This window comes from Oncorhynchus mykiss, chromosome 4 (assembly GCF_013265735.2).
Source record: "Oncorhynchus mykiss isolate Arlee chromosome 4, USDA_OmykA_1.1, whole genome shotgun sequence".
NCBI lineage: Eukaryota > Metazoa > Chordata > Actinopteri > Salmoniformes > Salmonidae > Oncorhynchus > Oncorhynchus mykiss.
This window is the reverse complement of record NC_048568.1, coordinates 5963294-5978904: the sequence shown is the minus strand read 5'-3', so window position 1 is coordinate 5978904 and position 15611 is coordinate 5963294.

Below are 15611 nucleotides of genomic sequence, written 5' to 3'. Positions count from 1 at the left end.
TGATGTGTCCCCCTCCTCCACCCCTCCATCCCAGCCTGCACTCCTCCTGTCTTACCCCTCTGGCATACCGTTTGCCAGAGAGAGGAAGCTGTGAAAGTGCCCCCCTCCTCCACCCCTCCATCCCAGCCTGCACTCCTCCTGTCTTACCCCCCTGGCATACCGTTTGCCAGAGAGCGGGAGCTGTGATGTGCCCCCCTCCTCCACCCCTCCATCCCAGCCTGCACTCCTCCTATCTTAGCCCTCTGGCATACCGTTTGCCAGAGAGAGGGAGCTGTGATGTGCCCCCCTCCTCCACCCCTCCATCCCAGCCTGCACTCCTCCTGTCTTACCCCTCTGGCATACCGTTTGCCAGAGAGCGGGAGCTGTGATGTGCCCCCCTCCTCCACCCCTCCATCCCAGCCTGCACTCCTCCTGTCTTACCCCTCTGGCATACCGTTTGCCAGAGAGAGGGAGCTGTGATGTGCCCCCCTCCTCCACCCCTCCATCCCAGCCTGCACTCCTCCTGTCTTACCCCTCTGGCATACCGTTTGCCAGAGAGAGGGAGCTGTGAAAGGGACTGGATCAAAAAGCGGAATCAAACGGCTGTCAGAGTCCCAGGTGATGATTAATGAACTGTGTTTCTCTGTAGCTGAGAAGAAAGGAGCAGGGAAATATACAGATGGGAGCTCTCATTGTAAGTACAGTAAGTAACATGTGTTAAGATAATATGTGTGAGAGGCTTACACGTTTCTGAGGCGGCCATTTGAAGGTAATTATCGTTGTCTGGGATGAAAGGTTTGAGGGATTTTCTTAGGCTTCCTTGAGAGTTAACAGTAGATACAAGGTCTCTCTCAGCCAGAAGAGGACATTTACAGAAAACCTTTGCTGGAATTCACAAGTTTTTATATTGGATCCTGGACACAGAGGGCCACAGTCATGGCTTTGTGAGGGCCAAGTGGTCCCTGAGTGGTAGTGAAGAGACTCTCTGGCGGCGAATACCACACACACATACACAGACAAACACACAGTGTGTGAGACTGATTGAGACGTTGGACAGAGCTGTATTGTATTGCGTCTCCCTTTACGGATGTTCCACTCAAACCCCGGTTCTACTCTCACACTCATCTCTTCCTCGAGCATCAGAAACACAAGAGGTAGTCACATCCAAGCTGAAATGATTTGAGGTGAAAGAGAAAGGAAAAGTGGGAATGAGGGAGAGCTGGATGTTTGAGACAGAGACCGAGAGAAGAAAAAGAAGAGAGAAAGGAAGAGAGAGAGAAGGAGAGAGAAGAGGAATAGATAGAGATGGTGAGAATTATTGAGAGAGGATGAACAAGAAAATGGAGATATCACTGACATAGATGGAGAGATTGTTGAGAAGGAGTGAGAAAGAGAGGAGATAAAGATATGGCAGGGGGTAGGAGGAGACCACAGAGACAGTAGTCAGAGGGGTGAGCCCATCAATCCGGGACACTGAGGTGTTGCATTTCACCCCCTTAGTAGAAGCACTGGAGCTTGGCCCATGGAACTGAGCCCTGTCCTGTCTTGCCAGGGTCAACTCCGTGTGTGTGTGTGTGTGTGTGTGTGTGTGTGTGTGTGTGTGTGTGTGTGTGTGTGTGTGTGTGTGTGTGTGTGTGTGTGTGTGTGTGTGTGTGTGCGTGTGCGTGCGTGCGTGCGTGCGTGCGTGCGTGTGAGAGAGAGAGAGACAGAGAAAGAGACCGAGAGAGAGCGAGGCTGGCATACGGGATCCATCATATCAATCAATCTCAAATACACGTATTACACACTACACACATCAAATACACAATTGTACCTCAAACATGTAGCCTTCTCCAGCCGTTTCTCAAAATAAGCCCTGTTCTGAAAACAAATCAGTATTTTCTCTGAATGCTTTCAATTCAGCGATTTGGAATAGACATTGAATAGAGTAGATTCTGTTTCCACTTAACCATAAACTGAATCTAGCCTACCTTATTCAAGTTTATGTCTTGTCCATAGACAAAAAGGCCCAGCCCATACCTGCTTCCCCCCCCCACACATCTGCCAACCTCTCCAGCAGGGGAACTGAATCTGAATGAATCATTTCACCCATGACACACAGACACATACACAATTTAGTGAGTGGAGGATCCATTCTCAAAGCCATTGCTCTGTCACCCGAGCCCACGTTGATGGTCCGATGACCAGAGAGAACAGACGGCCGAGCATGTGGCATCTCTAGTGACCTATAGAAACTTCCCCTATCTGACCTACAGCAGTCTAGCTAATGGATCCTTAACGTAGGCTTCGAACCCACAATTGCTCAGTGGCCACTGGCTACTCTCACACACACACGCACGCTCATGCGTACGTGCACGCTTGCTCGCTCACGTGCACACATGCATAAAAGCGCACATACACACACCGAACACACACAGAACAATCTTGCGCACACATAGACACACACACTCCTTTGTGCGAGTGCAGTGAGAGGCCAATCAGATCTGAAACAGGGCAGGGGAACAACTTTGACCCCTTGGGTGAGGGCAGTGGAGTTTTGGAATTGTGGATGGGACATGGATGGGGGATGGGTGTTGTTGGTGATAAGATGCAGATGGACAGTTTTGCAGAGAGGGAAACAAGTTGTCTGTTGATGGTTAGATGTCTCTAAAGTAGGTGACACTGAACTGAAGATTGGTAACAGACCTTCTTCCCTTGAAGATGTGTTACAACCATGAGTTACTGCATTGTGCAATTCTATGGGCAGAAATTGGTCGGCTTAGCTAGCTTATTCAGCTCTTATTGAGTCCCAAAACCCATCTGAGTGACCACGTGACTAAGTAGAAAGAAACATGTCACAATGGGCAATATACTGTAATCACAAAAGAAGACAATGAAAGAAACATGCAGGAATCGCAGTCAATATTTCTCAAAGGAGCTCCGAAGCGGAATCTATTTTTATAACCTATAAAAATAGAACCTATTCTATGTATCTTAGGACTTCTTCAAAGATGTTTGTCTCTTCAAATATTTTTTTCATGACAGGAGATTGGAGATTGCCTCCTAGAAAAAGGTTCACGCCCTATACTTCTAAACTCTGGTTCCAGATCAGATATTGAACACAGGGGAGTAGTTGGAAGAATTCCTAAACACACATAACTTCTAGTCTGGGGTCAGATTGAAACCACAGGGGGTAGATCGACAGCATTCCTAAACTAATATCAAACTGGTATTGGGTTAGATATTAAACACTGGGGAGAAGACCTGGGAAACATTACTGAGCAACTTTTCAGTATGATGGTTCACTAGTGTTTCGCACACCGTCTTTACTTACAGTTCAGCGAAGTGTCTTACACACACACACACACACACACACGTTAGCTGGTAATAGCCAGCTTTTGTCCAATAAAGAAAATAGAAAAGACAATGAATACAATTGGAGGCAGCCAAGTGTCCAGGAGAAGAAGAAGAAACAATCCCATTGTGAAATAATGTATTTAGCCTATTCATTGATGGAAATACCGTTAATACATTTGACTGGTCATGCTTATCGGTCTAATTAATTAGCACGTGTGAACAGTATATTTGTTATGTATCTTATTTATCACGCGCGTACATCATACAGATACAGAGCCTTTGAGTGGAACATCTGTCAGACAAGAGCTGCTGCTGCAGCGTGCACCTACTCTCTCTCTCTCTCCATCTACTCTCCCACCTCCTTCTCTCTCCTCTCTCTCTCTTTGGCCATCTGGCTGGACAAATGGACGGTGGTCGGTAAAGGTCAGGACAGTGTTGGCCCATAATGACCTCATCAATATCAGGGCAGCTCTTATCTGAAAGACGAGACACTGTGTGTGATAGTTGGCTGGGGGATTGTGTGTGTGTGTGTGTGTGTGTGTGTGTGTGTGTGGCTGAGATAAATGTACGTTGTTCTGGGGTTTCTTTGTGAGCGTGCATGTATGGCATGACTCATAAACCAAAGCTGGATTCAATGGGCGTCATAGCCAGGATCTGCCTTCTGACTCACAAACCAGATCAACAGACATGTTTGTGTGTGGCTATGGCAAGGGAGGAAACAGTGTGTGTTTGTGTTACAGCCACAGAAGTGGCGAGTGGGTGTATGTAGGCTATTTTCCGTAGCATCTGGTTCTGGACATACTGGGTGAAAATATCAGCAAACCACAACTGGAGACCCAAAAGAGACAGCGCCAAGTCAGCAGCTCTCAGTGCTTCCTCCCGCTGCCGTCGTTCAGATGGATATCCTCCTAGCTGTCGGGTCTGTGTGTTGTCTCGATGTTTATTTATAGCGTAGCTAGTACCAGGTTATATAGGTGTTCACAGTCCTTGCAGGCCGTGTAGTAGCCCATGTAGCCATGGAACGTGACATGTGATAGCCAGCTAATTTGGTCAGCTTGATAAATAACCATGGATCATGATGATGGATAACCTATAGCTAGCTACGGCACTAGCAAGTTACCTTTTGCAAGTAGACAAGTAGGGTCATTATCTTTGCTAATGTTAACGTTAACCACATTTCTACAGTGCCTTCAGAAAGTATTCACACCCCTTGACTTTTACCACACTTTTCCCACTATTATTGCACACAGAGTGAGTCCATGCAACTAATTGTGTGACTTGTTAAGGAAACGTTTACTCCTGAACGTATTTAGGCTTGCTATATCAAAGGGGTTGAATACTTATTGACATTTCAGCTTTCATTTTTAATACATTTGTAAAAATGGCTAAAATCATAATTCCACTTTGACATTAGTATTAGTAGTAAACATTTCCTTAACAAGTCACATAATAAGTTGCATGGACTCACTCTGTGTGCAATAATAGTGTTTAACACGATTTTTGAATGACTGCCTTATCTCTGTACCCCACACATACAATTATCTGTAAGGGCCCTCAGTCGAGCAGTGAATTTCAAACACAGATTCAACCACAAAGACCAGGTAGGTTATCCAGTGTCTCGTAAAGAAGGGCACCTATTGGTGGATGGGTAAAAAACAGCAGACATTGAATATCCCTTTGAGCCTGGTGAAGTTATTAGTTACACTTTGGATGGTGTATCAATATACCCTGTAACTACAAAGATACAGGCGTCCATCCTAACTCAGTTGTTGGAGAGGAAGGAAACCGCTCAGGGATTTTAACATGAGGCCAATGGTGACTTTAAAACAGTCACAGAGTTTAATGGCTGTGATAGGAGAAAACTAAGGATGGATCAACATTGTAATTACTCCTCAGTACTAACCTAATTAACAGGGTGAAAAGAAGCAAGCCTGTACAGAATACCAATATTCTAAAATATGCTAATGATTGCAACAAGGCACTAAAGTAATATTGCAAAAAATGTGGCAAAGCTATAACATATTTGTCCTGAATACAAGGTGTTATGTTTGGGGCAAATCCAATACAACACATTACTGAGTACCTCTTTCAATATTTTCAAGCATGGCGGTGTGACCTTCTTGGTCCTGTCCCTCAAGTCAGCAAGACAACACAGGAAGGAGCAATGGATGGACAGTTATTTTATTTCCAAAGCTGCAACGATGAGACACACACACACAGTATGGATAAATTGTCAGTAGTTGATGGGATATAAATAGCACTCCCACAGCAATTCTCCATAAATCTGCTGTATAATATACTAACAAAAAACAATTGAATTGTCTATCAAAGTCATTCTGATAGTATAGTGCAGGTACGCGCAATGCTGTCGGAGGTACGCCAGATAAAAATGAGATTCACATTTAAAAAATATATTGAAATATTTTTCCTTAATTTCTTAATTTCTTCACATTTTCAAAAAGTCCATTTATATTTTTCAACGGGGGTAAAGATTTGGGTGACTTTTTTTAATCACCTGAGTAGCTTCGTTTCACTGACAAAAGTTTTAAAAACTTCTTGCGTCGAGCAATCCCATATCCGGGAGCGTAATCATAGCCTCAAGCTCATTACCATAACGCAACGTTAACTATTCATGAAAATCGCAAATAAAATTAAATAAATATATTCACTCACAAGCTTAGCCTTTTGTTAACAACACTGTCATCTCAGATTTTCAAAATATGCTTTTCAACCATAGCTACACAAGCATTTGTGTAAGAGTATTGATAGCTAGCATAGCATTAAGCCTAGCATTCAGCAGGCAACATTTTCACAAAAACAAGAAAAGCATTCAACTAAAATCATTTACCTTTGAAGAACTTCGGATGTTTTCAATGAGGAGACTCTCAGTTAGATAGCAAATGTTCATTTTTTCCAAAAAGATTATTTGTGTAGGAGAAATTGCTCCGTTTTGTTCATCACGTTTGGCTAAGAAAAAACCCCGAAAATTCAGTCATTACAACGCCAAACCTTTTTCCAAATTAACTCCATAATATCGACAGAAACATGGCAAACGTTGTTTAGAATCAATCCTCAAGGTGTTTTCACATATCTATTCGATGATAAATCATTTGTGGCTGTTGGGTTTCTCTTCGGAAGCAAACAGAAAAATACACGCAGCTGGAGATTACGCAATAATTGCGACGGAGGACACCAAGCGACCACCTGGTATATGTAGTGTAAAATGGTCAATCTTCCAATGATATGCCTACAAATACGTCACAATGCTGCAGACACCTTGGGGAAGCGACAGAAAGTGTAAGCTCATTCCTGTTCCATTCACAGCCATATAAGGAGACATTGGAACACAGCGCCTTCAAAATCTGGGGCACTTCCTGTTTGAAATTTCATATTGGTTTCGCCTGTAGCATCAGTTCTGTGGCACTCACAGACAATATCTTTGCAGTTTTGGAAACGTCAGAGTGTTTTCTTTCCAAAGCTGACAATTATATGCATAGTCGAGCATCTTTTCGTGACAAAATATCTTGTTTAAAACGGGAACGTTTTTCATCCAAAAATTAAAAGTGCGCCCCCTATATCGAAGAAGCTAAACCATCTAGTGTTCGGAGAAATAACAACACAATGTCAAATACAGGTAGCCTAGTCAAATAATTAACATCCAATCACATTAACCGTTACTCTCTCACGGGAATTCCACTAACGGTCTGTATGTAGCCAAACGTAGCTGCTGCTCATTCCGTATGCTCGAAAATGGGTAAATGGTTAAAAAAAAGTAAGGCCCTCGTTCATAGAGACACATACCAGCTACTACTACTACTACTACTACTACCACCAGCAGTACTACACCTGCACCTGTTGATGACACAAGTTGTTCTGCTTCCATGAGCATATCCAATGCTAGCATCAGTAATTCTACATTTGTTGTTAGCCCAGCTAGCAAGGACACTGACAGTTGGGAATCTGATGCAGCCGAAGAGCTACTGTCCCCTTACCTGGGAAAGCACCGAACAACAGACAGGGATGTTGGACCATCGAAGAGGCGCAAATATGATGAGAACTACATTGATTTGGGGTTCACAAAGGAGTAGTGCCTTTGCTCAGCCACAGTGTGTTATATGTGCAAAAGTAATATCTCACAACTCAAAGAAAGCTTTACATTTAGAAACAAAACATGTCAATTTGAAAAATAAGCCACAGGAGTTTTTTGAGCAAGAATTTAGACGACTTTCGAGTAGTAAGACGTGTAAAAGCAACAGATATTATTAATAAGAAGGGGCTAGAAGCGTTTTATTTGGTGAGCTACCGAGTGGCTAGGATAGGCAAGCCCCATACTATTGTGGAGGACTTAATTCTCCTGCTGCCGAGGATATGGCTGGGAAAATGCTGGGGTAAAAGGCCAAAAAAACTATACAGACAATGCCTCCATCAAACAACACTGTTTCACAATGCATCAGTGAAATGGCAGGAGATGATTTGAAACAACTACTGCTTCGCATACAAGCCAGTGAATTCTATGTATTATAGCTGGATGAGTCAACAGACGTGGCGGGCCTGGCACAGCTCCCGGTATATGTCCTTTACGTTTATGGGGGGTCAATTAAGGAAGACATCCTCTTCTGCAAACCATTGGAAACCAGGACAACAGGAGAGGATATTTTTAAAGTACTGAACAGCTTTGTGAAATCAAAGGGACTTTGGTAGTCAAAATGTGTTGGTATCTGTACTGATGGCACAAAAGCCATGACAGGGAGACATAGTGGAGTGGTAACAAACATGCAAGCAGTTGCTCCTGACGCCACTTGGGTACACTGCAGCATCCCCCTATAGGCTCTTGCTGCCAAGTGAATGCCTGACAGCTTGAAAGACGTTTTGGACACTATAGTGATGATGATAGTGCAATGATATGGACACTGACCATGTAACGCTTTACAACATACAGAAGTGCGCTGCTTATCAAGGGTATTGACACCTTGTTTTGAATTGAGAGATGAGCTTAAAGTTTTCTTTATTGACCATAATTTTCACTTGTCTGACAGCTTGCATAATGATGAGTTTCTCACACAAGGTTTTTTCTCACCTGAATGATCTGAATCTAGGATTACAGGGACTCTCCGCAACTATATTCAATGTACGGGACAAAATTGAGGCTATGATTAAGAAGTTATTTTCTGTCTGCATTAACAAGGACAACAGACAGGTCTTTCCGTCATTGTATGATTTCTTGTGTGCAAATGAACTCAAGCTTACGGACAATGTTAAATGTGATATAGCGAAGCACCTGAGTGAGTTGGGTGCGCAATAACGCAGGTACTTTCCCGAAATGGATGACACAAGAAATTGGATTCGTTATCCCTTTCATGCCCTACCTCCAGTCCACTTACCAATATATGAACAAGAGAGCCTCATCGAAATTGCAACAAGCGTTTCTGTGAAAATTTTATTTAATCAGAAGCCACTACCAGATTTCTGGATTGGGCTGCGCTCAGAGTATCCTGCCTTGGCAAATCGCGCTGTTAAGACACTGATGCCCTTTGCAAAAGCACAGCCCCCCGAGAGAGCAAGCCTTTCCGTTCACCTTCACACTCCTGGGCCAGACTACATTCAATCATAGGACCTACTGAAGAGATGAGTCCTCAGTCAAGACTTAAAGGTTGAGACCGAGTCTGCATGTCTCACATGGGTAGGCAAACCATTCCATAAAAATGGAGCTCTATAGGAGAAAGCCCTGCCTCCAGCTGTTTGCTTAGACATTCTAGGGACAGTTAGGAGGCCTGCGTCTTGTGACCGTAGCGTACGTGTAGGTATGGTATGGAAAGATAGGTAGGAGTAAGCCCGTGTAATGCTTTGTAGGTTAGCAGTAAAACCTTGAAATCAGCGCTTGCCTTAACTGGAAGCCAGTGTAGGGAGGCTAGCACTGGAGTAATATGATCAAATTTTTTGGTTCTAGTCAGGATTCTAGTAGCCGTATTTAGCACTAACTGAAGTTAATTTAGTGCTTTTACCCGGGAAGCCGGAAAGTAGAGCATTGCAGTAGTCTAACCTAGAAGTAACAAAATCATGGATTAATTTTTGGACAGAAAGTTTCTGATTTTTGCAATGTTACGTAGATGGAAAAAAGCTATCCTTGAAACAGTCTTGATATGTTCGTCAAAAGATGGATCAGGGTCCAGAGTAACGCTGAGGTCCTTCACAGTTTTATTTGAGATGACTGTACAACCATCAAGATTAAATGTCAGATTCAACAGAAGAACTCTTTGTTTTGTAGGACCTAGAACAAGCATCTCTGTTTTGTCCGAGTTTAAAAGTAGAACGTTTACAGCCATCCACTTCCTTATGTCTGAAACACAAGCTTCTAGCGAGGGCAATTTTGGGGCTTCACCATGTTTCATTGAAATGTACAGCTGTGTGTCATCCGCATAGCAGTGAAAGTTAACATTATGTTTTTAATGACATCCCCAAGAGGTAAAATATATAGTGAAAACAATAGTGGTCCTGAAACGGAACCTTGAGGAAAACCGAAATGTACAGTTGATTTGTCAGAGGACAAACCATCCACAGAGACAAACTGATATCTTTCCGACAGATAAGATCTAAACCAGGCCTGAACTTGTCCGTGTAGACCAATTTGGGTTACCAATCTCTCCAACAGAATGTGGTGATCGATGGTATCAAAAGCAACACTAAGGTCTAGGAGCACGAGGACAGATGCAGAGCCTCGGTCTGACGCCATTAAAAGGTCATTTACCACCTTCACAAGTGCTGACTCACTGCTATGATGGGGTCTTAAACCAGACTGAAGCATTTCGTATACATTGTTTGTCTTCAGAAAGGCAGTGAGTTGCTGCGAAAAAGTTTTGAGAGGAATGGAAGATTTGATATAGGCAGAGAGTTTTTTATATTTTCTAGGTCAAGGTTTGGCTTTTTCAACAGGGGCTTTATTACTGCCACTTTTAGTTAGTTTGGTACACATCCGGTGGATACAGAGCCGTTTATTATGTTCAACATAGGACGGCCAAGCACAGGAAGCAGCTCTTTCAGTAGTTTAGTTAGAATAGGGTCCAGTATGCAGCTTGAAGGTGTAGAGGCCATGATTATTTTCATCATTGTGTCAAGAGATAAAGTACTAAAACACTTGAGTGTCTCCATTGATCCTAGGTCCTGGCAGTTCTGTGCAGACTCAGGACAACTGAGCTTAGGAGAAATAAGCAGATACAAAGAGGAGACCGTAATTTGCTTTCTAATGATTGTGATCTTTTCCTCAAAGAAGTTCATGAATTTATTACTGCTGAAATGAAAGCCATCCTCACTTGGGGAATGCTGCTTTTTAGTTAGCTTTGCGACAGCATAAAAAATTTATTTTGGGTTGTTCTTATTTTCCTCAATTAAGTTGGAAAAATAGGATGATCGAGCAGCAGTCAGAGCTCTTCGATACTGCATGGTACTGTCTTTCCAAGCTAGTCCGAAGACTTCCAGTTTGGTGTGGCGCCATTTCAGTTCCAATTTTCTGGAAGCTTGCTTTTCTGTATACCAGGGAGCTAGTTTCTTATTGCAAATGTTTTTAGTTTTTAGGGGTGCAACTGGAAGGGCATCAAGGAATCTTTGTGTTGTCTGAGAATTTATAGCACGACTTTTGATGCTCCTTCGTTGGGGTCTGAGCAGATTATTCGTTGCGATTGGAAACGTAATTAAATGGTGGTCCGATAGTCTAGGATTATGAGGAAAAACATTAAGATCCACAACATTTATTCCATGGGACAAAACTAGGTCCAGAGTATGACTGTGACAGTGAGTAGGTCCAGAGTATGACTGTGACAGTGAGTAGGTCCAGAGACATGTTGGACAAAACCCACTGAGTCGATGATGGCTCTGAAAGCCTTTTGGAGTGGGTCTGTGGACTTTTCCAAGTGAATATTTAAAATCACCAAAAATTGGAATATTTTCTGCTATGACTACAAGGTCTGATAGGAATTCAGGGAACTCAGTGAGGAACGCTGTATATGGCCCAGGAGGCCTGTAAACAGTCGCTATAAAAAGTGATTGAGTAGGCTGCATAGATTTTATGACTAGAAGTTCAAAAGACCAAAACATATTTTTTTTTTGTAAATTGAAATTTGCTATCGGAAATGTTAGCAACACCTCCGCCTTTGCGGGATGCACGGGGGATATGGTCATGAAAACGAAATACAGGCACAGACTGTGTATGGGAAATTATTTAAGACTGTGACTCTCCAATACAACCCAACATTGCAGAGTTATGTGCATCCTTTCAAGCACACCTTTCTCATTAATTAACCTGTGGTGAGTTATTCACATATTTCGATGAACAAATAATGTTTTATATGTAAATGTATTATTATTGTATTATTATTTGTGCCCTGGTCCTATAAGAGCTCTTTGTCAATTCCCACGAGCCGGGTTGTGACAAAAACTCACTTATTCTTATGTTTAATAAATGCATCGTATAGTGTGTGTGTGGCAGGATTAAAATGAGGGCAAAGAATCTACATTTGAGAGTGTGCTGACTCTGGTGCTAGGGGGGTACGCAGCTGGAGGTTGAATGTTTGAAGGGGTACGGGAATATAAAACGTTTGGGAACCACTGTTATAGTGGATTTAACCATTTCTAATAAAAAACGCATTTACTATAATAAAAATAAATACATATTTTCCATCTATAATCTCCATATTTACACCATCAGAATAAACTATCCTCCATTTTAGTATCAAAAGATATCAAATTAACCTGAAAAATGACTCAATGTCACTCTTGTGGTGAAGAAATATAATACATATACGCTAATACGCTGCTAGCTGGTGCTCATAAATGTATAAAACATATACTTTACACATTTGTTTACCTGCAATCATGAGACACAGTATGAATGATGTGTAGTAGACAGGATATAAACAGCACTCCTAAAGAAGATGCATTCTCAAGTTAGCTACTAACTTCAAAGAGGGAATTTTAGCTAGCATAAAACCCACATGGCTTATTTGATGCCCAACCAACATGGGTATGTTGTAATAGGACTGGGGAGTTTTTCAGGATAAAAAATAAACTGAATGTAGCTAAGCACAGGCAAAATCCTAGAGGAAAACCTGGTTCAGTCTGCTTTCCACCAGACACTGGGAGATGAATGCACCTTTCAGCAGGATAAAATGCAAGGCCAAATCTAGACTGGAGTTTAGCAAGAAGACAGTGAACGAGTGGCTGAGTTACAGTTTTGACTTAAATCTACTTTAAAATGAATGGCAAGACTAGAAAATGTTTGTCTAGCAATAATCAACATCCAATTTGACAGAGCATGAAGAAGTTATGAAAATAATAATGGGCAAATGTTGCAAAATCGTGTGTGTGTGTCTGAGAGAGAGAGCCAGTGGAGGCAATCGTTAGCTGCTATTCTTAGCCCTCTTTTCCACACACACACACACACACACACACACACACACACACACCTTGGCACTGAGTCTGAACTGTAACCTAACTGGCCCGCCAAAGAAACCAAGGCAATCAGGAAATCAAAGCGCCCCCAGTGTGTGTGTGGGCAGGGAAAGGAGGCTGGTGGAAATCACTCGCCCAGAAAGAGGGGTGTGTGCCTCTGCCCTCTGATGTATAGCGGACGTCCCAAGTGAGTGAGAGAGGAAGAAGACTTATTTTCCTTCAGCGTGAGGAGATGTGTCTCGTTCTCTCATCCCTTTGTCTTCCCCCCCTCTCTATCCTGGAGAGTATTTGAAGTCCATTCTCTTCATCACACAAGAAGACCAAGAAAATGCTGCTCTTTCTTCTTGCAATTGTGCCCAGACAAATGAGAGAGGGAGGAGAGGAGAGGGGTTAGGTCAGGAAGGCGATAAGTGGGGAAAGGAAGGTAGAGAGAGAGAGAGAAAGAGAGAGAAGGTAGGAAGAGAGGAAATAGTGGGGAAATGAAAGGGAGAGAGGAGAGGGTTGGGAATGGGGTGGAGAAGTGAGAGAGGAGTCCAAACAGGAGAGCTGAAAATAAGAAATTAAAGATGGGTTTGTTCACAACCACCAGCTGACACACTTCTCTTATCTCTTGCCCAAGTAAACCACATGCCCCTAGGCCACAGAGAGGGCGGGAGGGAGCGGTGTGTGTGTGTGGCATGTGTGTGTGCATGTGTACAAGAGCGGGCACATGCCAGATGGACAGGGAAAAGAGAGTAGGAGCGGTCGAATAGGATGAATGGAGAAAGTGAGAGAATGAGAGAGAAAATATAGCAATAGCGAGGAATGGAGAGAGATTGATAGTGCGAGAGAGAAAAGAGAGCGAGCAACAGACAGACAGATGGGGAAAGGATGAGTTAAGCTAGCAGGGGCTTGGCTTTGACCTGGTTCCATTCTCTCCCCCATGGCCACCCAGTTCCCTGATGACCACAGACACAGCAGGCCAGGCGCAGTGCAACTGGCAGGGTACAGACGCCATCGCCCCATGACAAAGAGCCGCCGCCACAATCCTCCAGACACCTCAGCGGGCCACCATGTTGGCTTGATGGCCCTGATTCGACATCTTTGGAGCTGATAGTCCGCCGTATCAAAAAAAATGACCACTCTGTCTGTGGAAAATTTGGAAGGGAAGTGTGAATGTCAAACAATGTTTATACCACTACTGTGTGTATAACACAAGTTATATTTGGTTAATTTTATATTACAAGCAAAACCTGGCAGGTGCCAAGAAATTAACATAGCGGCAACCGTTTTTTGATTTGTTGAGTTACATGTTGAGTTAAATGTGAGTCGAACATACACAGACTATCACAGTGTAAATCCTGTTACCGGTGGCTGCGGTTTGGCTGCGAGTCTGTGACTCGCTCCCCATGTTCAAACTCCAGTTGAACATTGAGGTCCTTGACGTCTAATTCCCCTGTTTATTGAGTCGGCTTTAAACACAAAGTGAATGAAGTGAATTCAATAGCTGCATCACGGTTGGTTGTTGGCCATTCACTTCTATGCCCCGAGGGATTTTACATGGCTGTGAATGAGGTTAGCTTGCCCCTGGTCGCATTCATTAGGTACCAAACGGGAGAAAACGGAACTACATTGAACTTCCCAATGCGAAACGCTCATGTTCATATCCCGTTGCAAAACATTTTTCTACGGCATGCCCTAATGAATACAACCCCTGTCAGGATGTCTGTCTCTCTCTGCCTTTGGCCTGCATTCAGAAGAGCCGTTGTGTTCCTGAACGTTCCCCAGTGTGGTCTCATTCCTCAATAACACCTCCTGAATAGTCTGCTATACTATGAAAGCCTTGGGGGCTGTTTTAACTCTGCGTTCCATTCAGTGTGTTTTATATGTCTTAATGGGGGGAGAAATTGGAGGTGGAGGTTTTATCTGTAGTCAATGTGTGACTTCAAATAGTAACAGCGGTGAAAAATAGAATCCTTAGAGATTGTTGTATTACTGTGAATGAGACCTGCGGTCACAGTAAAATAGAGGGAGAGATTGTGTGTGTGTAAGCCATAGAGGTTTATTTTGGACTGGTCGTCTGCTCATGATGAGTAGGATTTAAAGTGCGCCAACCGAGTGTACACTTCCTACTCACACATGATCCCTCCCTCTCTTTCTCTCTTTCACACACACACACACACAACACACATTCCCAGTGCAGAGGTGCGCTCTTTATCACTGTGACAGTTTGATTTATAAGCAAATCAGTCAATTGAAAGTAATTCAGTAGGCCATAATCTACAGATTTCACATGACTGAGAATGCAGACTTGCATCTGTTGGTCAAAGATACCTGTGGAACAGAACACCAGTCAGTATTTGGTGAGACCACCATTTGCCTCATACAGTGCAGCATCTCCTTTGCATAGAGTTAATCAGGCTGTTGATTGTGGCCGGGGGAATGTTGTCCCACTCCTCTTCAATGTTTGTGCGAAGTTGATGGATATTTGCAGGAACTGGAACAGGCTGTCATACACGTCGATCCAGAGCATCCCAAACATGCGCAACGGATGACATGTCTGGTGAGTATGCAGGCCATGGAAGAACTGGGACATTCTCAGCTTTCAGGACTTGTGTATGACATGTGGCATGTACATTATCATGCTGAAAAATGAGGTGATGGCGGCAGATGAATGGCACGACAATGGGCCCCAGGATCTCGTCACGGTATCTCTGTGCATTGAAATTGCCATCGATAAAATGCGTTCATTGTCCGTAGCTTATGCCTGCCCATACCATAACCCCACCGCCACCATGGGGCACTCTGTTCACAACGCTCACCTACATGATGTCATACATGCTGTCTGCCATCTGCCCGGTACAGTTGAAACCAGA